We start from the raw sequence: 27985 nt of genomic DNA on the forward strand, positions 1-27985 counted from the left end.
TCCACATGGATGCTGGATGCAATCCTCCCACTTTCAGTTGTAATCTGCTACATCTTTTTATTTCCTCTCCTCTGTGTCTCTTGTTGCATCATCTTGCTGCGCCAGCTCTCCATTGTCAGCTGGCACTCTTGCATGGGGCAGCTTTCCTGCACAAAGTGGCATTCCTAAGCAAGGCAGCATTCCTTCATGGGGCCACATTCCCATGTGAGCTGGCACTCTGCGTGGGCTAGCTTGCCACATGGGCCAAGCTTGCCCTCACCAGGAGACCTTGGACATTGAACACTGGACCTCCTGTATGGTAGATGGGAACCCAATTGGTTGAGCCACATCCATTTGCCTGATGAAATAGATTTTAAAAGACATTAGTAATGCACAATCTGAGGAGGAAGTTAGGGAAAAAAAATTCCATTTACAAGAGCAACTAAAAGAATCAAATATTTAGGAATAAACTTATTAACCAATGAGGTAAAGCACCTGTATTCAGAAAATTACAATGCATTGTTAAAAGAAATTTTAAAAGACCTAAATAATTGGAAGAACCAAGAGATGGGTTACCAATCTATCTCTAGTATATTGCCTTGGCAGTCTTTAGCAAACTAAAACACTACCTTTATGGTTGGAATGTCTTAATTTTTAAATCCTGTATTAATTGATGCAAATTTATTATCTATATAGCAAAGAGGGTAATGATGCAAAATGGCAAGCAAAAATGTCTTGACACCATTAATAATTCCAATTATCAGGATTAAATATTGTTCAGATTCCATTGTCACCAAGCAATCCTCTGTGTATGATTCAACTTCTCATGCAAATCTCCCTAATGAGAAAAAAATACTATAGTCAAACTGATTCAAATGATTTTGTGTCCATAAGGTTATGATTTTCTTTGTAAATTAATAAACTGGAATTCTGGGAGTATTTTTAAAAAGACTGGGAGATGGCAGTTATTAACGATTTTTACTGAATAAAAGCATTAATGCAAATTCTGCTCAACTTATGTTTTGAAAAACTGTTCCATTTGACTAAAAAAGGAGACACATAATAGTAGAGATTGGACAAACATAGGGAGGAAAAATATGTTCATGAAAAATTATATACATGTCAATTCTTGTAAACGAAAGTAAATATCAAAAGCACAATAGGAGGCATCTATTTAAAGGAGCTCTTTGGGGATCCCTTATTTCAAAAAGTAGTAAAATTTTCACAAATGTACCTATACTAAATTCCAGTTTCATATATTTATTCGATTAAATGAAGTATGGCTGTAGATCAACACATTTCATCTATAAGCTATATTTCAGAATTTAATGAGAATACTAGTAAAATTCAGTTATATATTTTCATACAATAATTTTGTGGACATTGATCCTATTTTTTTAAATGTATTATTCAAATTAAAATGTCCAGTTTTATTTCACAAAGAACAAAGTTGGGTGGATCAATGAGAGGGAATTTTACAATTAAGATGAGATTTTCACTTTCTACACATCTTAATCTCACTAGAAGAAAGGAGTTTTGTAAATTCAAAAAATAAAGAATGCATATTATACCTATGTAAAATTCCTTGTTTTATCACACTCATGCAAAGCCCCATTAACCTATTTTACAGTGTATTTCAACTTCATAATGATCATTTGAAGAAAGTATACTATAAATAAAAAAATACAAATCAATGTGGAAAGTATTTATGAAAGGACAAAACGAAGAGCCCTGTGACCCACCCTCTCCTCAGAGAAAAAACTAAACTGGTAAAGAATATAAAGAAACAAATTATCTGGCAATTGTCCAGAAGAATGAAAGTCTATAACATCTGACAGAAGCTCTACTACAGTATGTACACCCACGGAAAGAGAAAGGGCTACCTCTCCTCAAAATAAGCCCAGTTCTATCTTTTCTCTCCATAAGAGGTAAGCCACTATCATTTCTTTATACCCATCTCTGTTTTGCAGAAGCACTATTCCAAACAAGAGCAGCCAAAAGGCCTGGGGCTCCCTTCTTCCTCTCTGTCCCCACTTATAGTCCAGAAGATTTACCCAAGGAGTTGCAGGCTGATCTTACCAAACCCCAATAGCCCTAACTCCAGCAAGCTGGTAGAATACAGGTTGTACATCAGGACAAGAACAAGTCAGTAATAACTGGGGCTACAGCCCCTCCCAGAATTCAACTCACAGAGCAGGTGTGTCATTTCTAGGAAAGTGAGCCACTCTCACAATCCACATTTCTGGAAAACTGGTATAAAGGTTATGCTCGGGGGGCGGGGAAAGGAAAGCCATAAAACAGAGTGATCTCCCTAAGGGAGCTAACTTTGTTTGGAAGAGAGAATGGGAAGTTCAAGTCGAAGGATAGGCTCAAAAAGAATGGATTTTCAGATTGTGGGCAATTAAAAGAAGACAGGTAACACCATGATAACAAAAAAGTATAAAGAAGGACAATATAGAAGGTTAACAGTGAGAACCAGGGAATTGACAACCAAAAAAAAAAAAAATAGGAGTAAAGGCAGGCCTCAAAGAATACCCTGAAAAGGCACAGAATTTCAATTGTATCAAACAATAGAGAAATCTATGTCCCCATGTGTTGTCAAAATAACAGAGAAGTAAGATAGCAATTAGTGGTGGCTAATGAATTGGTATGATACAACCTTACAATAAATACTAAAGAAATTTCTTTTGGCCGAAAGCAAATGACCCTTGTTTTAGCTAGCTAAAGGCTGCCAAGGCAATTTACCAGAAATGGGTTGGCTAGTACAGTGGGGATTTATTAACTAATAAGCTTTCAGTTCCAAGGTCCTGCGAGTGTCCAAATCAAGGAATCACCAAGGTGCAGTTGTGGGTGATCAGGCACATAGAGGCATCTGCTCATCTCTCCACTCTCCTAAAGGAGAAAACAACCCTTGTTGCTTTCTGCTTCTGGCTTTAGTGACTCTTCTCAGTTTCTGTGTTCCATTGATTTCAGCTCCTGGCTCCTGGGGCCTTCTCTCTCAGCTTCTGGGTGTTTTGCGCTGTGCTTTTGCATGGTTCCCCAACTTATGAAGGACTCCAATAAGAGGATTAAGACCCAGCTGGGGTCAAACAGTCTAAATCAAAGGTCCTTAACTGAAGTAATTTAATCAGAAGTTACCACCTACAAAAGGTTTCTATGCAGAGGAATTGATTGGTTCTAAGAATATGATCTTCTGCAGTCCACCCAACCTCAAAGTGTTATAACCCTCAAAACTAATTCAAATCCACATGCAAAAAAAATGCATGTCAGTAAAGATTATGTAGGAAATTATAAAAGGCCTTATAATTACAAATTTCTTCTTTCTTTCCCTAGCTGCTTTTGAAAGCAACTGTATAATATGTAAGACATATAATTATATTTTGAAACCTATAATATAGAGAAATGGAATATATACATAACATATAGAAACATAATATTTCTATAATAACACAAAGGAATTAGATGGGAGTGAACTTTTATCGGGTTAAGAAAATGACACTAGAGGATAATGTGAATCCACAGGAAAAAATGAGGAGAAGTAGAAGTGGAAAAGATAAAAGGTTAATATAACAAACTCTATAAATGTATACTTTCTCTTTTTCTCTCAGCTTCATTAAAAGACACATTATGAATTTATCTAAAGTGATAATTAGAACAATGTATATACTATATATGTAGATATATCTGTGTACATAGATGTGTATGTGTCTATATTTATATATTCATGTGTATATTGTATATATATACATATATTTCATATATATATATATATATATATAGACACATATATAAAAAGACAATAATATTGAGGAGTCCTGGCCAAAATCTTATGTGTGATTTTTCAGGCCCAATCAGCAATTACGTAGTCTTAGCCTGACAGGTCTCATGAGGGAAAGCTTCCTACCCCATACCAGACTCGGGGGTTGCAGTCAAGGACTCATGCCTCCTGGGCAATCGTACTCTTACCCTTATCTGCATTCCCAACCTGAAGTCTTCCCCAGTGCCTCTCCTGAGACCTCCATATTGGGGGTAAGGAATATGAACTCTTAAAGACATTTTTGTCTACTCTAATCCAGTATTCAGTACTTTGCAACTATTAACAAAAAAATATTAAGTTGGACCTAGACCTTACACAAATATTAACTCAAAATGGATCACGAACTTATGTGTAAGTGCTAAGACTATAAATCCTTAGAAGAAAACATAATTCTTAATGAACTTGGATAGGCAAAATCCTTTTTGATACAAGAAAATCAAGGCAACAAAATAAAAAAATACATAAATTCCATAAAACTTAAACAACTTTGTGCTACAAAAATATACCATCGAGAGAGTGAAAGACAACCTTCAGAATGGCAGAAAATATATGTAAACCATGTATTTGATAAGGAACTTATATCCAGAATATATAAAAATTGCTTTCAACCAATTAAAGAACAACCCAATTAAAAATGGGCAAAGATCTGAGTAAATATTTTCCAAAGAAGATAAATAAATGACCAAAAAGTAAATGAAAAGATTTCAACGGCATTAGTTATAGGGAAGTACAAATCAAAACCATAATTAGACACCGCTTTACACCCACTATGAAGATATCATTAAAGTAAAGAAACATAATAACAGGTGTTCTTCAGCCTGTAGGGAAATTAGAAGACTCATCCATTGCTGGCTGGAATATGAAATGGTGTAGACATTTTAAAAAAAGACTTTAGCAGTTCCTCAAATATTAAACATAGAGTTACCATATGACCAATCAATTTACCCCCAGGTATATGCCCAAGAGAACACACACACACACACAAACTTGTACAAGAATATGTATAGCAGCATAATTCAAAAAAGCAAAGTGGAAACAATTCAAATGTTCCTCAGATTGTGGATGGATAAATAAATTGTGATGCAGAGATACTTCATTTTATTGCACTTCACCTTATTGTGCTTCACAGATACTTTGTTTTTCACAAATTGAAGGTTTGTGGCAACCCTGTTTCAAAAGCAAGTCTTTCAGCACCATTTTTTCAACAGCATGTGCTCGCTTTGCTGTGTCATATTTTGGCAATTCTCACAATATTTCAAACTTTTTCATCATTACTATATCTGTTATGGTGATCTGTGATCTGTAATCTTTGATGTTACTACTGTAATTGTTTTGGGCACCACAAACCACACCCATCTTATAAAAATGGTGAACTTAATCAATAAATGTGTGTTCCGTCTGCTCCAATGACCAGACATTCCTTCATCTCTCTCATTCTCTTCCTTCCTATTCTCTGAGACACAGTAATATTGAAACTATGCCAGTTAATAACCCCACAATGTATTCTAAGGGTTCAAGTGAAAGGAAGTCACATGTCTCTCACTGCACATGAAAAGCTAGGAATGATTAAGCTTACTGAGGAAGGTATGTTGGAAACCAAAATAGGCTGAAAGCTAGGCCTCTTGCAGCAAACAGCCAAGTTGTGACTGCAAAGGAAAAGTTCTTGAAAGAAAATCAAAGTGCTACTCCAGTGAACATACAAATTCTGTTTTGCCTCTTTGCTGATACACAGAAAGTTTAGTGGTCTGGCAAAAGATCAAATGAACCACAACATTCCTTTAAACCAAAGCCTAATCCAGAATAAGGCCTTAACTCTCTTCAATTCAGTTAAGCCTGAGAGAGGTGAGAAAGCTGTAGGAGAAAAGTTGGAAGTAAATAGAGGTTGGTTCATGAGGTCTAAGGAAAGAAGCAATCTCCATAACTTCAAAGCACAAGGTGAAGCAACAGATGCTGATGTATTACTAGAAGCAGCAACAAGTTATCCAGAAGATCTAGCTAAAATAATTATGAAGGTGTCCATACTAAACAACAGAATTTAAATATAGATGAAAGGCCTTATTTTGGAAGATGCCATCTAAGGCTTTCATAGTTAGACATAAGAAATCAATGTCTGGCTTCAAAGCTTCAAAGCACAAGCTGAAACTCTTGCTAGGAGGTAATGCAGCTGGTTACTTATAAGCTGAAGCCAGTGCTCATTTACCATTCTGAAAATCCTAGAGCCCTTAAAAATTATGGCAAAGCTACTCTGTGCTCTCTAAATGGAATAACAAAGCCCGGGTGACAACAACTTTATTACAACACAGTAGTGAATATTTTAATCTCACTGTTGAGACTACTGCTCAGAAAAAAGATTCTTTTCAAAATATCACTGCTCACCATCTAAGGATCTGGTCGCCCAAGAGCACTGATGGAGCTCTGCGGTAGAACAAGATTAATATTTTTTTCATGCCTGCTAATTCAAAATTCATTCTGCAGCCTATGGATCAAGGATTTAACTTTCAAGTATTATTATTAAAGAAATGTATTTCCTAAGGCTATAGCTGAGATAGATAGGGATTCTTCTGATGGATCTGGGAAACATCAACTGAAAATCTTCTAGAAAGTATTCACTACTCGAGATGCCATAAAGGATATTTGTGATTCATGGGAAGCAGTCAAAATATCAGCTTTAACAGGAGTTTGGAAGAAGTTGATTCCAATGACATGGATGACTTTGAGGGGTTCAAGACTTCAATGGAGGAAGGAACTGCATGATATAGTAGAAACCGTAAGAGAACTAGAGAATTAGAAGTGAAGCCTGAAGATGTGATTGAATTGCTGAAGTCTTATAATAAAATTTTAATGGATGAGGGGTTGCTTATTACAGATAAGCAAAGAAAGTAGTTTCTTTAGATGGAAACTACTCCCTGGTGAAGATGCTGTGAACATTGTTGAAATGACAACAAAGGACTTAAAATAATCCCTAAGTTTAGTTGATAAAACAGAAGATTGAGAGAGGATTGACTCAATTTTGAAAGAAGATCTACTGTGGTTAAAATGCTATCAAACAGCATTGCATGCTACAGAGAAATCTTTCATGAAAAGAAAAGTCAATAAATTCAGCAAAATTCTTTGCCATCTTTGTTTATGAAATTGCCATAGCCACCCAAACCTTCAGTAACTATCAACCTGATCAGTCTGCAGCCATCAACATCAAGGCAAGACCCTCCACCAGCAAGAGTACAGCCCACTGAAGGCTCAAATGATGGTTAGCATTTTTTTGGCAATAAAGTAATTTTAAATTAAGGCATGTAGATTGACTTTTTAGAAATAATACCACTGCATACTTAATAGACTACAGACTAGTATAGACATAAATTTTATATGCAGTGGGAAACCAAAAATAACTGACTGGTTTACTGCAGTTTTCTGGAACTGATCCCAAAATATCTCTGAGGTATGCCTGTATATCCATAAAATGGAATATTATTTGGCAATAAAATGAGTGAATAAAAGATACATGCTACAACATGGATGAACCCCGAAAACATTTTGTTAACTGAAAGAAGCCAGTTAGAAAAGATCACATACTGTATGATTCTATTTCTATCAAGTGTCCACAATAGACATAACTATAGAAACAGAAAGTAGATTAGTGGTAGCCCAAGGCTAGGAGAGGATGGGTGGGAGAATCAGGCATGGCTACAAATATATGCGGGGTGGCTCTGGAGGATGATGAAAATGCTCTAAAGTGGTTTGTGGTACTGGTTGTACAGCTCTTAGAATATACTGACAACTATTGAATTATACACTTTAAATGGCTGGAATTGTTTTGTGTGAGAATTATATCTCAATAAAACTTAAAAAGCAACTTGGCAGTGAATTGTTATCCTAGCTCATTCATGTTTGTCACTGACAAAAGTGGAATTCTCCACAGAAATATCCAGCCTCTCTCTCACTCTAGTGTGTTTTCACTGTTGAGCATGGCAAGTTAATAAGTTTCAATTGTTACAATGATCAATTTTCCCAGTAAGCTTTTCTACAATCTCTACCTGTTTCCCCAATGGGTTATGTGGTAAGAGCAATGAAATACAGAATATATTACCATATAGATTTAGAGAGAAGCATATAATGTCTTTGCCACAGATTGGTGATTTACTCTCCTATATCATAACTTAGGGTTCAGAAAAATAAATAGGAGAATGTTCTCTCATGAACTATAACAAATATACAATACTAATACATTGTGTTAATAATAGGGTGGTTTGTGGGAAAAATACACCAAGATATGGACTATAGTTAGCAGTAATATTTGGATGATGTTCTTTGTCATTTATAACAAAAGTTCCACAACAATGCAAGGTTATGTGGTGGGGCAATGCATAAGAATACTGTATGGTATGAACGATTGTTTTGTAAGCTCACTACTTCTCTATTAATAACAAAAAAAAAAAAAAAAAGTTTACAGATAATCCATACAATGGCTAAGGGGAAAACTTCATTTGAATCCACCCTCCATCATATCCTTATACAATAAAAGCAGCAACAGAGAAGTAGGACCTGGGAATCATAGGGAATTTAATGGAGACACTTACCTAAGAATTAGGTAAGGACCTGAGCAGAAGATTGGTGTTGAGTTCCCAAACTTTTAATGCTCTCTGCTTACTGATCAGTAAATTATTGACAAACTGTGTCATGGTTCTTAAGTGGAATCTGTAGTACAAAGAAAAACCCAATCAGAAAGCAGGAAGCAAGGAATAAAGGTAAGTTGCACAAAGAATCCGCTAATGAATATGAACTTACCTTCAAGAATTGCTTTTATGCCAAGATTTTATCTTTACCCTGGTACTTTAATAGATTCATTCATTCATTATTTACAATCTACTATGCTCCAGGCCCAAGGGAAATAATGGTATCAACAGAGATAAGGATCTTCTGCTAGTGTTATATAACCCTGTTTCTAAAAGTCTCTTTAAAAAATCATGCTGGGAGAACTGGATATTCATATCCAAAAGAATGGAGAAGATCACCATCACATGCCATATAGAAAAATTAACTCAAGATGGATCAAAGATTTAAATATAAATCCAAGTTCATAAAGCTTCTAGAAAATAATATGAGATCTTGTAGTAAGAAATAGTTTCAAAAAGTTTACACCCAAAGCACAAGCAATGAAAGAAAAAATAGATAAATGGGACCTCTTTAAAATTAAAAACTTTTGCACTTCAAAGGAGTTTGTCAAGAAAGTGAAAAGGCAGCCTAATCAATGGGAGAAAATATTTGGTAACCATTTACCTGATAAGGGCCTAATATTCATCACATATAAAGAAATCCTACATCTTGAAAATAAAAAGACAAACCCACTTAAAAAGTGGGCAAGAGATTTGAATAAACATTTTTCCAAAGAGGAAATACAAATGGCTAAAAACCACATGAAAAGATGCTCAGCATCACTAGCTATTAGGGAAATGCAAATGAAAACTACAATAAGATATCATCTTATACCTATTAGACTGGCCAGTATTTAAAAAATAAAAACCAGGCGGCGGACTTGGCCCAGTGGTTAGGGCGTCCGTCTGCCACATGGGAGGTCCACGGTTAAAACCCCGGGCCTCCTTGACCCGTGTGCAGCTGGCCCACGTGCAGTGCTGATGCACAAGGAGTGCCCTTCCATGCAGGGGTATCCCCCGCGTGGGGGAGCCCCACGCACAGGGAGTGCGCCCCGTGAGGAGAGCTGCCCAGTACAAAAAGAGTGCAGCCTGCCCAGGAATGGCACCACATACACGAAGAGCTGACACAACAAGATGACGCAAAAAAAGAGACACAGATTCCCATGCCGCTGACAACAACAGAAGTGGACAAAGAAGACACAGCAAGGAGACACAGAGAACAGACAACTGGGGTGGGGGCTGGGGGTGCGGGGGTGGGGAAGGGAAGAGAAACAAATAAATAAATAAATCTTTAAAAAATAAAAATAAAAAAATAAAATAAAAACCAGAGAACTACAAATGCACAGTGGATGTAGAGAAAAGGGAACACTCACCCACTGCTGGTAGCAATGTAGAATGGTGCAGCCATTGTGGAGGACAGATTGGCGGTTCCTCAGGAAGCTATCTGTAGAACTGCCATATGATTTAGCAATTCCACTGCTGGGTATATACCCAAAAGGATTCAAAGCAGGGACAAGAACAGATATATGCACACCAATATTCATAGGATCATTATTCACCATCGCCAAAAGTAGAAGCAATCCAAGTGTCCATCAACAGATGAATGGATAAAGGAATTGTGGTATATGCATAAAATGGAATATATACTCAGCTGTAAGAAGGAATGATGTATTGACACACAGTACAACATGGATGAATCTGGAAGATCTTATGTTGAGTGAAGTAAGCCAGTCACTAAAGAGCAAATATTACATGACCTCACTGATATGACCTAAGTAAACTGAACAGACTCACAGATCTAGAGTCTGGAAGTTAGGTTATCAGGAGACAGAAAGTGAATTGAGTGTGATGTGCCAATGCTCAGTAGGAGCAAAGCCCATGAAAAGAAGGAAGGGGGTGTTTTGGCAGTGGATAGGGGTGATAGTGATATGGGGATGTGAGTGGGGGCGACGGTGCTGGAATGTAAGGGTAAAAAGAGTGGATGGTTGGGTTATCCATGGAACCGGGGAGATAGTAGCAGGTAAACTCTCGAGACTATGGTTAAAACTACAATGGTGGGAATGATCTTTTAGCAAATACGGCAGGGGAGAATTACTGATGGAATGCATCAGGGATGGGGAAATAGGTGGGAAAGGGTGCACCTGGGGCATACTTCTATGAAACATGAAAGCATTCATCCTGTCATAGTGTGTTATCTCAGTGGGTGAAGACCCACACAATAAAGAAGAAAATATTAAACTCCCATCCTGGGGGTCCTGCTAGATTCTCAAATAGAGGGGCACAAGCCTCTCAAGAACATATGCAGTACCTAATAAAAGAGGAACCAATATGTCAAGCCCTCAATATTAAGCATGTAACTATGAACTTCATTCTTCAAAAATTGCTACATAGTGATTACCATAGGTTCTGAGGGCAAAGAGAGGGAAGAATGGAACATGGGACATTTTTAGGGCATTGGAATTGTTCTGCATGATCTTGCAGTGATGGATACTGGCCATTATGCATTCTGTTAGAACTTACAAAAGGGTATGGTACAGAATGTGAAATATAATGTAAACCATTGACCATGATTTGTAGCAATGCTTCAATATTTGTGCATCAGTTGTAACAAATGACCATACTCTTGTAAGATGTTATTAATAGGGGAAAATGTGACAGGGAGAGGGACTGGGGTACATGGGAAACCCCTTTATTTTCCATGTTACTTTTCCATTACCTAAAGCTTCTGTGAAAATACAGTGAAAAAAAAAAATAAGACACTGGGGGAACATACAGAAGAAACTGTCACTGTACATAAAAGATAACAAATCTTAAAGGAATGAAAGACACAATGCAACAAATCTTTTTTTCTTTTTAATGTTATATAAAATTATTTTTCAGTTTTTTAGTTTTGTATTTTTATTGCTTTTATCTATTTATTTTGGGCTTTGTTTTGGGGGAGGTTTTGAATTGCAGAAGAGTTGCAACTGTGGCATGGGAGGATCACTGGTGCAGTGTCAATGGTGGGGGCATGTGTGGGGAGGGGTGCACCTGGGCATGCCTGTGGAATACAAATGTGTTCAAATGGTCATGTAGTGTTGTTTTAGTGGGTGGAGATCCAAACAATAACCAAAAGAATATTGAATTCCCATCCTGGGGAGTCCTGCTACATTCTCTAATAGAGTTCATGGGCAGTTCATAGCAAAGTAGGACAGGCCAATATGCCAGGACTATAAACTGATGCTTATACTTATGAGCCTTGTTCTTGTGAAATTGAAACTAGCCTGGTACTATATATCGCCTAAGAATTACCTCTTGGAAATTTCATTGTTGCTCAAATGTGCCATATCTCTAAGTCAAACTCAGCATGTAAACTCACTACCTTCTCCCAGGCAAGAGACATAACTTCCAGGTACCAGGGGACTCTTACCAAGTGTCAACTAGTGATGCATTTGGAAAAAGATCTTGACAGGAAGGGGGAAATATTAAATACAAATGAGAATTTATGGCTAAGAGATCAAAGCCCCTTCTCAATCAAAAGGAGAGTGGTCATCACCATCCCCAAATCTTCAAGATTGAGGAAAGAATAAACGTAAGTGGAAAAGTAACTATGGACTAAAGTAGACATTATTATTCTAAAAATGGAAGAACTTATAAGACTGATATAAAGGCTGTGGCCACCAAGTTTCTGAGGGGAGGAAGAGGGAAGAATAGGTGTAACATGGGGCATTTTGGGGACATTGGAATTATCCTGAATGACACTGCAATGACGGATACTGGCTATAATACATTTTGTCAAAACCTATAAAATTGTGCAAGGCAAAGTGTAAACTATAATGTAAAGAATAGTCCTTGGTTAGTAGCAATGCTTCAATATGTGTTCATCAATTGAAACAACTGTACCTCACTAATGAAAAATATTGTTAATGGGGAAAGTGTGGGAGGTTAAAGGGGTTCGATGTATGGGAATCCCTTGTATTTTTTATTTAAGATTTATGTAATCTAAAGCTTCTTTAAAAATAAAGAAATATTAAGAATTTTAGTCCATTCCTGTATATGTGAGCCCTTTGTAAGTAGGATCTTTTCATGAGGTTACTTCAGTTAAGGTGTGACCCACCTCAATCAGGATATATCTTAATCCAATTACTTGAGTTATTTAAATGGATTTAATTCAGACATGAAAGAAAGAAAGCCACAGACAGTGCAGCCAGAACCTGAAAATCAATGGAACCCTGAGATACCACCCTGTACCTTGCCATGTGACAAACTTAGGACCAAAGATCACTGGCAGTCAGATACAGAATCCAGTCTTTGGAGAGAAAGCATCTCATTGATGACACCTTAAGTTGGACTATCTTTTAGCCTCAAGACCATAAATAAATCCCCATTGTTTAAGCCTGACCATTTTCAGGCAGTTGCTTCAATAGCCTAGGGCACTAAAACAGTATGCCTCTACAAATACAACTAGTCCCCCTATACATGTCCTCAACTCTATATTATATCAGAATGTGAAAATGTTGCTATGCCTACGTTTGCTAAGGGACTTAGGTAGTTTTATGCAGTTAAAACATTTATATGTAAATCCAAACTAATGGCTCAGAAAATATTTTCCAATTTATCCATATCCAGTATATTCTTTAGGTTTCTAATCATAATCAATATATACCTTTTTAATACTTCTAAATATATTTTCTGATTGGTAGAGCAAAATCAAAAATTCTATTGAATCTAAAATTCATGTTTTTTAATGATCTATGCATGTGTATGTGCATGCATGCATGATGACAAGTTGGAAAGATACTCTTGGTGCAAAAAAGAAAAAGAACAGATAGCCATTTGGCTATGAAAGTTCTATTTATCACTTCTACCATCTGTTTATCCCTCAGACTCTACTGAAGGACAGACATATGGCCTTATTTGAAAAGAAAAGAGAAAAGGAAAAAGACAAGACTTCAGCATAGCCTAAGGCTCATTTAACCAATAAGATGGAATTTCTGTGAGCACATTTCATATGGAGATTCCAAAAATATACATAAGTAATTATGGTCAGTAATAGCAAAGAAGCAAAGTAAAGAAACTCATCAGTATATTTTCAGACTTCCAAACTCATAAAATTCATAGTGCTTCCTCATTGGATTCCCTTGGGCCATATTATTTTCTCTATCAATACACTCACTACTTTTTTGACCTAATCCATTCCCATGGCAATAACTCTGAAATCTCCGTTTTCATAGAAGATTGATTGCTGGTACTTAAAACTTACATGTGCAATGGCATATTTAAAAGTTCTGCAAGATGTCTAATAGGTATTAGGTTGAACCATGTGAAATTACTGATTTTGATAGTCAAAAATTGAATATCAGCAATTTTATGTGGTTCCAACTAATATTTCAAGTTTAACTTGGCCAAAAAAACACTGAATTACGCACTCCTACCCTCAAGTCAGTTCATCCTCCTTCTACTTCTCAAAACTAAACCAAAAGTCAAGGAGATATCCAACCCATTGCAATCCACTTTTACCTCTCACCTGGCAAGAACACACACCTCCTCTCTTGGAACACAATACCCTCTCCACAGAGCTACAAGAATTACCTTCCTGTTGTGCTCTGATTAACCCCTTCCAGCTGCTTCCTGCTATACATAAATTCCATACTTCTTATGTGCCTGGCCCAGGCTTGCCACCTAACCTCACCACACACACTCCACCCCTTATCCATTACTGTCCAACCATATGTTATTCCTTTGCTCAGGTTTAACAACTTCCCCATCCACTTTCAGTTGTTACATGACTGCCTCGTTCTGAAGAGTAAATTCTAGTTTAAATGTCACATCCATAAACAGAACTTCCTTCCTTACCAATCAAAAAGGCTGCCCAGCCACTCTCAATCACATCACCTTATTTTAATTTTCTGCCTAGCATTTATCATTAACTGATAATTTTATTTCTTGTTTTTCCAAATGGTCATTGCTGTTTTTCTGAACTAGAAAATACAGTCCATGAAAGTAGTGGTTATTGTCTCTCTAGTTCACTGCTGTATCTCCAGTGATTAGAATACTAAGCACCAGTAGAGACTCAAAAAACTATTTGAATGAATGAATGAAGTTTTACTGAGAGCAACAAACATTTTCACTTGTATTTCAGTCAGCAAGACACTAAAAGCTATAATGAAGTATATAAGTGAGGCAAAAGGCAGCAAAGTTTAGGATTTGAAATCAGACTAAACTGGGTTGAAATTCCATTTTGCCACTTTTAAACTATATACACTTGAAAAACAATTTTTGACTTCTCTGAGTGTTAATTTCCTCATGCATAAAATAAGAATTATGTATATATATATATATCTACACACGAATGTATATACATACATACACAATATATGCACATTCATATAGGCATATACATACTTATTATTTCTAGGCATAAAATGTTAGAAATCAAAACGGCAATGTATAAAATATAACTATTTTGTAAATGCTTAGTTAAGTTTTTTTCCTTTCTCTTTCCAATCTACAATTACACATGGAATGTCAGTTGATCCACTGGTTTGTAATCCTAGTAAATATAATGCTCCTTCCTGTTAGAGGCAGAATACTTTTAGGATAACTGAATAGTTAGGGAACAATATTAATTATCTTCTCTACTATTTCGGTTTATATGTATTCCTTTAGGAGGAAAAATGAAAGTTACTTATTTTGCCCAATTTTCCCAGTCTATTAGATTCCTTGTTGCAAATATTTTATAACATGATCTTGAAAACTTTACTGAGAAATAGAAGCCTAGCTTTTCAGAGCTGAACAGGATCTTTGCAATTGTTCATTTTACCCTTTTGTTTTATGAACACCAGAAGGCAAAAAGGGAGTGTATGGAGTTGGCCCAAAGGAAATTAGAGATAGTGACAAAGACAGAAGCACTGAAGGACAGTTTCAACTAAAAGCTAATTAATTATATATGGATCAATATATCCACTTGTAAATGTAATGCAAATGTGACCTCGATAAACAATGCTCATTTTAACAACTGTCCCAATTTTCACAAGACATATGCATAGAAACTCTGCAGTTAATTCTCAAAAAACAATGGGTTTTTATCACATACAATAAACCAAATCCAGTAAGATTATTTTTCCTGACTTATGAAGGAAGCTCAAAGGAAGCAAATTAATGATCTTAACACACCCATAAGCTTAGAGAAAGAATCGGCCACCAGGAGCTTAATCATTTCCAATGAAGAAACTGATTATACCATGAAAAAGAAAAAAATAAGAGTCAGACTAAAATTTCACTAAAATGCATTGCACATATTTACCCTAAAAACAGAATGAAAATGGTTTGAAATAAGTTCTATTCAGTTTAAAATAGTCAAAGTTGGGCATAGGGCTGTATATCTTTGAGATATTTTAAATTCCCTTGATTTTTATAATCTTCAGTACATACAATAGTTTGCATCAAAAGTACAACTTTGATACTTAAAAATAAAATTAGCTACATTTGTTGAGAATCTTTTTTGTTCCAGATGCTTTTTAATGAATCATCACATTTAATACTCACAACAACCTTACAAGAAAGATGCTATTATTTTTATTTTGTAGTTGAAAAAATATGGCTAAGAAAAGTTACTCAGCTTGGTGAAGGTCATAGAACTGTTGATAGAGCTAGAATTCAAATCCAAGTCATGTGACACTAAAACCCATTTTCTATTCACTGAGGTATGATGGATCTAAGCACATTTCTAAGAAATTTTTAGAACTTAGACATATTTCGGGATTTTTTTTTTTTTTTGAAAAGCACTTAACCTCTGACAATTAAATCATTGTAAAAAAATCTAATTTTTCTAACACTGGGCCATTCATCAGGGAATTTACTGATGAATATGCAATATTTTATTTTAAATTATTAAAATTTGTATGTTGTACATAAGGAACTAATCTAGCAACGGATTTTAGAAAATCCATGAATCCATACTTCATTTTGGGGGAATTTTATTTTTTATTCTGTTCTCATACATACCCCTTTAACTAACATTTCCCCTTTTAATCATATACAGATACAAATTTCAGTGATATCTATTACATTCACAATGTTACACTATCATCACCACCATCCATTTCCAAAACATTTCCATTATTCCAAATGGGAAGTATGTACATTTTAAGTCTTATCCTTATCCTTATCCATGGTAAACTATATTCCATATTCTGGCTCTATGAGTGTTTAATTATTTTAGATCAGTGAGATCATGCAATATTTCTCTTTTTGTGTCTGGCTTATTTCACTTAATATGATGTCTTCAAAGCTTATCCATGTTGTTGCATGTATAAGGACTTCATTCCTTTTAAAGGATGAATAATTGTCCATTGTATGTATACACCACATTTTATTTATCCATTCATTGGTTGATGGACACTTGGGATACTTGCATCTTTTGCCAGCTGTGAAAGTATTCACAGCTGCTATGAACATCAGTATGCAAATAACTATTCAAGTCCCTGCTTTCCAGTCTTTTTGGTATATACCTCCCAGGGGGATTGCCAGAACACACAGTAGTTTTATATTAAGCTTTTTAAGAAATTACCAAGCTGTCTTCCACAACAGCTGCACCATTTTACAAACTGCCACCAGCAATGAATGAGTATTCCTACTACTCCACATCCACTCAGACACTAGTCATTATCTTTTTTAATCGCAGCCAATCTAATGTGTATGAACTGATACCTCACTGTGTTTGATTTGGATTTCCCTGATGACTAATGACATCTAGCTGCTTTTTATGTGCATTCTGGCCATTTTTATATCTTCTTTGGAGAGAGGTCAGTTCAAGTTATTCATCCATTTTTTTAATTGAGTTGTTTATTTTGTTAAGTTGAAGGATTTTTTTTATATATTCTGGATAAAAAACCTTCATCATGTAGGTGGTTTGCAAATATTTTCCCCATTGTGCAGGTTACCATTTTCTTTTCATGATAAAGGTCTTTGAGGATCAAAAGCTGGTTTTTGTTTGTTTTTGCTTTTGTTTTTGAGGTACCAGGGCCAGGGACTGAACCTGGGATCTTGTATATGGGAAGCCAGCACTCAACCACTGAGTCACATTGGCTCCCCTGAGTTGGTTTCTTCGTTTGCTTGTTGTTTGTTTTTGGACTTTTTAAGGAGGCACTGGAGACTGAATCTGCAACGTCCCATGTGGGAAGCGGGCCTTCAACCACTTGAGCCACATCAGCCCCCAAGAGTTTTTATTTTGATGAGTTCCCATTTATCTAATTTTTTGTTGTTGCTTGTGCTTTGTGTGTAAAGTTTGAGGAACCATTGCCTAACACAAGGTCCTCAAGATGCTTCTCTACATTTTTTTCCAGATTGATAGTTTTAGCTCTTATATTAAGGTCTTTGATCCATTTTGAGTTAATTTTTGTATATGGTCTAAGGTAGCAAACTTTTTTTTTTTTTTTGCAAATGAAAATCCAGTTTTCCCAGCAACATTTGTTGAAGAGACTTTTCTTTCCCAATAAAGTAACCTTTGCCAAAATCAAGGGAGGGGGAAGAGGATGTGGCTCAAGCGACTGAGCTCCCACCTACCGAATGGGAGGTCCCAGGTTGATTTCCTGGTGCCTCCTGGAGAAGACCAGCAAGACAGTAAGCTGGTGTGATGGGTAGGCATGTCGAGTTGATGCAACAAGGTGACATAAAGAAGAGACACAAAGAGTAAAGACAATGAGAGACACAACAAATGCAGGGAGCTGAGGTGGCTCAAGTGATTGAGTGCTTCTCTTCCACATCAGAGGTACAAAGATGGGTTCCCAGTGCCTCCTAAAGAGAAGATGAGCAGACACATGGAGCACACAGTAAATGGATACAGAGAGCAGACAGCGAGTGCAAACAATGAGGAGAGGAAGAATAAATAAAATAAAATCTTAAAAATAAAATCAAGGGAGGCATAGGGAGTGGGGCATATAGGAATCCTCTATAGTTTTATGTAACATTTATGTAATCTAAGCATCTTCAAAAATAAACATATATTTTAAATCAGCTATAAATGTGAGGGTTGATTTCTGAGCTCTTTCTTTGATTCCATTGGTTTCTATGTCTTTTATGTCAGTACCATATTATACTTTTTTTACCCTTGCCCTCCCCTTTCCCCCCCTCCCCCGCCCTGCTGTTTTTGCTGTCTGTGTCCATTTGCTGTGTGATCTTCTGTATCTATTTCCCATTCCATCTTCTCCTCTTTCGATCCTAGGGACCTCTGTTGTGGGGAGACGTTCCCTGTCAATTGCACTACCTCAGTTCCTGGTCTCTGCTGCACTTCACCTTGAGTCTCCCTTGACTCTTCACCTTGACTCTTTACCTTCATCTCTCTTTTGTTGCATCATCATCTTGCTACATGACTCAATTGCACAGGCACTGGCTCACTGCGCAGATACTCATGCAGGAACCCGGCTGGACACACGGGCACTCAGCTCACCATGTGAGCCCTCGCACGGGCCCTCAGCTCACCATGCAGGCACTGGCTCACCACGCAGGTACTCGCTTGGGCACTTGGCGTGCCATGCAGGCACCTGCATGGGCACTCGGCTCACCCTTGGGCATTCAGCTCACCACACGGGCACCCACATGGGCACTCAACTCACCGCATGGGCACTTGGTTCACTGTGTGGTCACTCGGCTCACCAAGCAGACACTCAGCTCACCACACAGGCACTGGCTTGCTGCACAGGCATGATTTTTCTTCTTATTTTTCACCAGGAGGCCCCAGGGACCTAACTGGATCCTCCCATATGGTAGGCAGAGGTCTTATCATTTGAGCCACATCCACTTCCCCATGTTGTTCTAATTACTATGTTTTTTGTACTAAGTTTTAATATCAGTAAGTGTGATTTCTCCAACTTCCTTCCTCTTTTTCAAGATTACTTTAGCTATTCAGTGCACTTTACCTTTCCATGTAAACTTGAAGACTGGCTTTTCCATTTTTGTAAAGAAGGTTATTGGAATTTTGATTGGGATTGCATTGAATCTATAAATCGTTTTGGGTAAGATTGACATCATAATAATATTTAATCTTCCAGTCCATGAACAAAGAATGCCCTTCGATTTATTTAGGTCCTTTTCAATTTCTTTTAGCAATGTTTTGTAATTTTCTATGTACAAAGCCATTAAGTACTTGTTTAGATTTATTCCTATATATTTCATTCTTTTACTTACTATTGTGAAAGGAATTTTTTTCTTACTTTCTTCTTCCAATAATTCATTGCTTCTGAAAAAAAACACTACTGATTTTTAGGCATTGGTCTTGTTCTCTGCCACATTGTTGAATTCATTTATTACCTCTAGGAACTTTTTTGTAGATTTTTTCAGAAATTTCTGTATTATAAGATCACGTCATTTGCAAATAGAGAAAGTTTTACTTCTTCCTTTCCAATTTGGATTCCTTTTATTTCTTTTTCTTGCCTAATTTCTCTGGCAAGAATTTCTAGGACAATATTGATTATCAGTGGTAACAGTGGGCATCCTTGTCTTGCTCCTGATCTTACAGGGAAAGCTTTCATCATTAAGTAGGATGTTAGTTGTGGGCTTTTCATATATACCATTTATCATATTGGGGAAGTTTCCTTCTATTCCTATTGTTCTAGTGATTTTATCAAGAAAGGGTGCTGTATTTTGTCAAATACCTTTTCTGCATCAATCAAGATGGCCATGTGTTTTGCTTTTCCTTCATACTGTAATATGGTATACTACATTAATTGGTTTTCCTATATTGAATAAACTTTCCATTCCAGGTTTAAATCATATTTGATAGTGGTGTTAATTCTTTTAAAGTGCTGTTGGATTCAGTTTGCTAGTATTTTCTTTGAAGATTTTTGCATCTATATCGATAAGAAATATTGGTCTGTATTTTTTTTTTTTTCTTGTGGCATTATTATCTGGCTTTGATATGAGGGTGATGGTGGGCTTGTAGAATGAGGTATAAAATGTTCCCTCCTCTTCAATCTTTTCAAGATTTCAGGAAAAATTGGAATTAATTCTTGGAATATCTGGTAGTATTCCCCTGTGAATACTGGGCTTCTCTCTGTTGGGAGATTTTTTGATTACTAGTAATTGGATTATTGAGATCTTCTATTTCTTCTTGAATCAATGTAGGTAGTTTGTATATTTCTAAGAATTTGTCCATTTCATCTAGGTTATCTAATTTATTGGTATACATTTGTTCAGAGAATCCTAATATAGTCATTTTTATTTCAGCATGGTTGGGAGTAATGTACCCCTTTTCATTTTTTATTTTTGTCATTTTTATCCCTTCTCTTTTTTCCTTTGTTAGTTTAGCTAGCTAAAGGTTTCCTTTGTTAGTTAGCTAAAGGTTTGTCAATTCTATTGATCTTTTCAAAGGGCCAACTTTTGCTTTTGGTTGATTCTCTTTATTGTTTGTTTGATTTCATTTATTGCTGCTCTTTCCTTCCTTTTGCTCACTTTGGATTTAGTTTGCTCCTCTATTCCTAGTTCTTCCTGTTTTGAGGTGAGATCTCTGATTTGAAATCTTTCTTCTTTTTTAACGTAAGCATTTAAAGCATTTGTTTCTCAGCACTGCCTTCACAGCATCCCATAAGTTCTGGTATGTTGTATTTCCATTTTCATTCAACTCAAGATATTTCCTAATTTGCTCCTGATTTCCTCTTTAAACCATTGATTGTTTAAGAGTATGTTGCTTATGTCCACATATTTGTTAACTTTCCTTTCTCCCTCTGTTACTGATGTCTAGCTTCATTCTTTTGTGGTCAGAGAGTGTACATTGTATGATTTCAAAATTTTTTAATTTATTGTGAATGGTTTTGTAACCCAACATATCCTGGAGAATGATCTATGTGAACCTGAGAAGAATGTGTATTCTGTTTTTGTTGGTTGCATTGTTTATATAATCTGTTAGGTCTAGTTGGTTTAGTGTATCTCTCAAGTTCAGTATTTTCTTGTTGATCTTATGACTAGATACTCTATCCATTATTGATGTAGTGTAATGTAGAATGTAATGTAGAACCATTAATGTAGAACCATCAGTTTATCCCTTCAAACCTATCAGTATTTTCTTCACATATTTTGGGGCTCTGTTGGTAGGTGTATATGCATTTGTAATTGTTACATCTTCTTATTGAATTGTCCCCTTTGTCAATATATAATGACCATCTTTGTTTCTTGTAATGATTTTTGACTTAAAGTATATTTTTTCCAATATTAGTATATTCACTCCAGCTCTCTTTTTTGTTACTAATTGCATGGTACATTGTTTTCCCATCTTTTCACCTTCAACCTACATGTATCTTTGAAGTTAAGAGGATTCTCTTGCTGACAGCATATAGTTCAGTCATGCCTTGACCATACTGTTATCTCTGCATTTTGACTAGAGGGTATATCCATTTACATTTAAAGTCAGCACTGATAATATGGGACGTTTTTTTGCCATTTTGCTATTTATCCTTTGTAGGTCCTATAACTCTTTTGTCCCTCATTTCCATTAATGCGTATTTTAATATTTATTTTCTTTTTTGTGTTGTACTCTATTTAGTACCTTCTCATTTCTATCTGGACATATTTTTACATCTCGTTTCCTTGTGGTTACCATGGGGCTAAAATTTAATATCTTAAATATATAACAATCATGTTTCTTTTGATACCAACTTAACTTCATGCATACTTTTCCTATACTCCTTGTCACCTTGCTTTTTTCATATTTGTTACCACTTATATCTTTGTACATTGTATGTCCAAAAGCATACACTTATCATTATTTTTATGCATTTGAATTTTAGCACCTGTAGGACGTAAGAAGTTAGGTAACATATCAAACAATCCAATACTCTAATACTGGCATTTATAATTACCCAAATGGTTACCTTTATCACAGGTCTTTATTTCTTTATGCTGTTTTGAGCCATTGTCTAGTGTCCTTTCCTTTCAGTCTGAAGAAGTCTCTTTAGCAATGCCTGTAGGGTAAAGTCTAGTGGTGATGAACTCCCTCAGCTTTTGTTTACCTGAAAATATTTTTAATCTTCCCCTCATTTTTAAAAGAGATTCTCACTGTATATAAAATTCTTGACTGGCAGTTGTATCCTTTCAGCACTTTAAGTATTTCAACCCACTGCCTTCTTGCCTCCATGGTTTCTGATGAGAACACAGCACTCAATCTAATTGGGACTTCCTTCTATGTAAAATGTTGCTTTCCTCTTTCAGTTTTTAGAACTCTCTCCTTAACTTTTTTTCCTGTAGGATATACATTTATTATAGTGAAAAAACAGTTTACCCAAGGTGAATGCTACAAAATACAAAGAGTGCCTCCACAGTTTGCCTAGCTCACTATTTTAGGCATCACCTCAGCCTGCCTAGGGTTCACTTTCAACATCTTTTCTCTCGCTACCTCTAATCAAATTTTTCAATTTAAAATTGAAGACAAACAAAAATATTTAATACCTAACCCTTTAAGCAAAAGTAACAGAAAACATTTTAAACAAGTTATCTGTTTTCAAACCCCAGGTATTTTAGAATTTTAAAACTTTTAATTCTCAATAAAATTTAAAACAAAAAACAGACTAGGTAACAGCACCTGTAATTCAAGACAAACAAGCAAGTTTGATAAGGTTCTTCATACTACAGTAAAAACTAAGAAAAAGCACAAGTTTCCACTGTACCTACGTTAAGATGCACACAGAGAGAGACAGACACAGTATGTAATATTGCAATGTGCACTGTGTTAGGCTTGAGTATTAAAATGAAGTTTCCCCTCTTCCTGCTTAGAGTATAGAAAATGAATACAGAATCTGAGTATATATATATATAATGTAATGTATTGTTTCAATTTGCCTGACATAGGGCCAATTGGATAAGAATTCCTGATTCTGGAATGTAGTTTTATGAAGAATAGGTTTTATTAAAGTTGGAGATATATTTTACATAATTTAAATTAAGTAGTGATATAGGAAATATCTACATAGGAAAATCCTCCTTTAATATTCTCTTATAGGATAGTCTAGTTTTACACTGAAGTGTCAATCAAGGAAGAGTTTTAAAGAAATACTTTAAAAGGACTTTAATACCCAGTCCTTTTCCTATGCGGGGCATTTCAGTCAATTGCTAAATTTAAAATGCCACCTTCTCTCCTTAACTTTTGCATTCAGTAGTGGGTTTATTCTGTTTAGTGTTCTCTGGGCATCTTGGACATGCATATTCACATCTTTTGCTACATTTGGGGAACTTCTCTGTCACTGTATCTTTGAATATTTGTTCTGCCCCTTTCTCTCATTCTCATCCTTCTGGGACCCCAATAATGCATATGGGTATGTTTAATGATGTCCCTGAGGTTTCCTAGGTAATTTTCACTTTTAATATTTCTTTCTTCTTTCCACTTCTCAGCCTGACTCTTTTCAAGTGTCTTTTCTTCAAGTTCATTGATTTTTTCTTTTGGCATCTCCCACTTGCTCTTGAAATCCTCCTGGGCATTTTTCATTTCGGTTTTAAGGTCTTCAACTCCAGTAGTTCTCTTAGGCTCCTTTTTAAAATTTCCATCTCTTCACTTAGACTCTCATAGTTCTCATTTACTGTTTTCCTGATATCTTTTAGTTCTTTCTCTGTCCTGATCTTTGCTTGTTAGTTGTTTTACAGTTCCCTTGTTTACAGAAGTTTGGTGGTCCCCTCTGTTTCTTAGGAGACAGACCTCCCTCCCCCAGGTGTTTGCAGCCTACAGGCCTTTGGCCCAAACTGTTTGCCTCTATAGTTTTTTACACTGGTTTCTTTTCATTGCCTTATGCTGCTTTTGCCTGGAGGCAAATTTTTGGAGGAGGGGCACCTCAGATATAGCATTTCCATTTCAACCTTTCCTAGCCTATTTCCAGCCCAGGGACCCACAAAAAGGGCATAAACCAGCTTCAGGTGCCATGAGGAGGCAATCAGGATGGGTGCCAAGAGTTTTTTTGATGGCTTACCAAAGTTGAGCTTTCCTGGCTCACCAAGGAAATACAGCCCTTCAGGTGACTGTTCCCCACAGCCTTGAGGAAGTCCTGCACCTTTAAATCTCCACCTCCTCTGCCCCTGTCCTTGGTGGCTTGAAAACAATGGCTCCTACTGCCTTTGTTTCAGACAGGTTGAAACAACAGCTACCCTCAGAGCTAGGCCCCTAAAGGTCTGAATTCGCAAATCAAAACCTGTGATCAATGATTGGCTATACCCATCCTTGCTTGGGGGTAAGAAAATTTTACATTTCTCTCTTTTGCCAGCAAGTGAGCTAGGGAATGGAACCGGTGACAGTCACAAAGGTGGGAGATGTACATGGGTAGCCACCATGCTGAGAGAGCAATTTACTCTTTAACATAATTTATCAGCTTTTTCTTTCCACTCCTCCCTGGATACTATACAGTGTTCTTCTTGCCTCCACAGTTTCAAAATAGTTGTTTCAGACAGTTCCTGCTGTTCAATAGTTGTTTTGGTGGAAGGACTGAGTCCTAGAGCTCCCTACCCCACAATCTTCCCCAGAAGTCCCATCACACTTCTTCTTACATTTAACAAAGCCCTATTTCATAGTTCTCTCTCCACTCAGAATAATCAGTTGTTTAACCTACATATAATATTTATGAAATAACGTCTGTGTACAGCCTCTCTCATCAGGAGAAAATGGCAATACAAACTATGAAAAACTTTCTAATTAGAAGGCACAAAAATAATTGTAAAAGATGTTATTAAAATATTTGTGGGCTTAATGGAATGGTAGAAAACAAAAGGAAAACCTGATCATTACTATTTTCCTTATTGTAATATTTAAGAAGCGTGGCAGTTTGAAATTCTTTTGTGAATTCCAAAAAGAGAAAGATTTATGTTTGTGAACTAAATTAATTCCTATGGGTATGACACCCTTTCAAGTTGGACTATATATATCAGTGAGGAATGACTCTGGTTGAGTCTCCTCCCTCTTGCTGGACCTGATATAAATGGAGACACACAGGAAAAGGGAACTCCACCTATTTGATCCTGCCATGTGAAAGAAAGGAGAGGCTCAAAGAGATGAGACCCAGGGAAAGATGCGCCATATGCCTGATAGCTTGCAAATGAACTCTGGAAGAAATTGGAGCACAAAGCCTGAGAGAGGAGGTCTGGTAAGAGACAAGCCCTATGCCTGGTTGCCAACAGCTGAGCTCCGGGAGATGGTACTTCCCAGAGGGAAAAGCAGAGACCCCAGCAGAGATCAGTGGCCATCTGACTTCACCACGTGGCAGCTGATTTCATGACAAAGCATTTCTTATGGAGCCTTGAGATGGACTTTTCAGGGCTTAGGAACTGTAAGCTTTTTCCATAAATAAATCTCCTTTATAAAACCAACCCCTTTCTGGTATTTTGTACTGGCAGCCCTTTGGCAAACTAAAACAGAAACAATGCTAGAAAAATAAAAATGTATAAATAAGCTAAGTTAAACACACTTGATTTTTGCTATGTGAGTCAAGATGGAAATGTGAAAATTCCAGGGAAAGAATCAAGACCAAACATGTTTCTCAGGTGAATATGAGAAAAGAAATGATTTTTTAAAGTTATTAAATATTCAGCTTGCTTATTTATAACACATTTTGTTTTTCATCTATGTGCATGCTTTAGGGGAAACAGTAGTGAAATTTGGATGGCTATATATCCAATAGAAATTACTAGCTGAATATTAATCCTCTGTGTACATTACCTATGGCAGCATATTCATTCAACATGGAAATAAATAAAAATTATTAATTTTAATTATGAGGTTCTGAATAATATGTATCTTAGAAGTTGATTGTAAAGATTGGTAAAGTCAATTGATTCTATACATGCCAACTGTGTACCTCCAATGAACTCAATAATGCTATCTATAGATATTCATCCTTTAAAACCAAGGGGAAAAAAACAAATTTATTGTTTTCAAGCTTAATTTTCAAGGATGCATGGAAATGATGGGTTTTGTGGCTGTCTGTTAATTTATAACCAACCTTTTCATTTATTAACCACTTGTTCTGGCCTATTCCTTTTATTATCTCTTTCATAAACTTAACAATTAATTTATTATCATTTATTATCTCTCATATACTTTTTCTTCTTAATAGGTCATGTATTTTTGACCCTTATTTGTACATTTCTCAATACAGTAGCCAAAAAAAAATGATAATTAAAATCTATGGATTATAAGTGTACTAAAGTTGGAAATAGTATGTTATATTACTCCTAGATCCACTACAGTATATAATGCTTTGCTATATTCATGGCAAATGGAGATTAATTTATTTAATACCTTTTTATCATGTATTAGATTCAGGGTTAGTAAATTTTACCTTAATCTAGAAGATTCTTATAAAATGATTTTATATGAAATTCTATTTCTTGTTCTATAACCATCCATTACTTATTTTATAAATGTAAATTAGGATGGTTTTCATAGCATTACCTATATTCCATGCTACAAATAAACCATTTGTACTTAAGTATTAGCTTCTCAATGTTCATGTTCCCACAACACTCTTTCGAAATATACAATTGCTGCAATTTATCTGTTGGCTTTATTCATGTTGGATTTTTTCTTTTATCTTCCATCTTTTACCGAAAGAAAAAAAAAAAAAAAAACTTTGAGGAATGATTATAAATACAAAGCAAATTGCCAAAGCAATTATAGTATTTCTATGAAAAGCTTTTTTCCCTTTAATGTAAGAAAGAAAAAAAAATACTGCTTATGGCAAAAGTTCTATATCCTGGGTGCTAGAACAAATTCGCTTGCCAGTGGTAATTCCTAGGTAAAAATAATAACAAATACAAATATTGTGAGTTATTTAACATGGCTGATACTGTGGTTCATAATAAACCAGCTTTATCCATGGAGTATTAATTAGTATGTATCTTTTTAAACACTGTATTTGATACCCATACCCCTTTATACAAGTGTCTTATATATATACTACATCGTAGTTGAAAACTCACTGATATATGATTACAATGTCATATGAAATATATAATGTAAACAAAAGACTCTATAGGAGAGTGGGAAGCATTCACTAATAACTTTTTCTCTCCTAAACCACAATAATGATTGTACTAATAGAAAAGGAAAAAAAAAATGACTATTATCAAACTGATCTATGCACTTGCATGCTCCTTAGAGCCCCAGAATCAATATCACTCTTTAGCTTTGCCAAATGAACTGTGTGCTGTTTCTAGTACAGACTCCATAGGTAAGCAGATTCCTCACTTGCTTATAAAGGAGATCCAAATCATTCTAATTAGAATAGGGTTTACTGGTACTCCATGAGTTCCTTCTACTGAGGGTGCTCAAACATTTCATCTAAAGAATCTGAGCACACAAATAGTGCCACATACAGACTTCGTACTCCATTGCTGAGAACTGTAAGTGATGTGTTTGAACAATAAAGAGAGAAAGAAGTACAGTCCTAAGACTGCTATTAAAAGCAAGGATAATACAATTAATGGAAAAGACAAAAACAAGGGGCTAAAATTGGAGCACCAGCAAACAAAAATATATTTTTAAGGCAATTTTTATGGCAATTGTCAGTTCTGCCATAATGTTATATACAGGCAG

At 35.9% G+C, this 27985-nt stretch overlaps 1 protein-coding gene across 10 annotated transcripts in view; it reads right to left on the minus strand.

Annotated features, from left to right (window-relative positions):
• CCSER1 (coiled-coil serine rich protein 1) overlaps positions 1 to 27985 on the minus strand; it is a 1483327-nt gene that overhangs the window by 1366885 nt on the left and 88457 nt on the right. For 6 of the 10 annotated variants that reach the window (XM_058295424.2, XM_058295456.2, XM_058295433.2 and 3 more), the window contains exon 2: positions 8371 to 8488. The exons of the other annotated variants lie outside the window; for them this stretch is intronic. The gene's annotated coding sequence lies outside the window, so the exon portion shown is untranslated. The remainder of the gene's footprint in view (positions 1 to 8370; positions 8489 to 27985) is intronic. 10 annotated transcript variants of the gene reach the window in all.

The sequence above is a fragment of the Dasypus novemcinctus genome, chromosome 1 (genome assembly GCF_030445035.2).
Source record: "Dasypus novemcinctus isolate mDasNov1 chromosome 1, mDasNov1.1.hap2, whole genome shotgun sequence".
Lineage (NCBI taxonomy): Eukaryota > Metazoa > Chordata > Mammalia > Cingulata > Dasypodidae > Dasypus > Dasypus novemcinctus.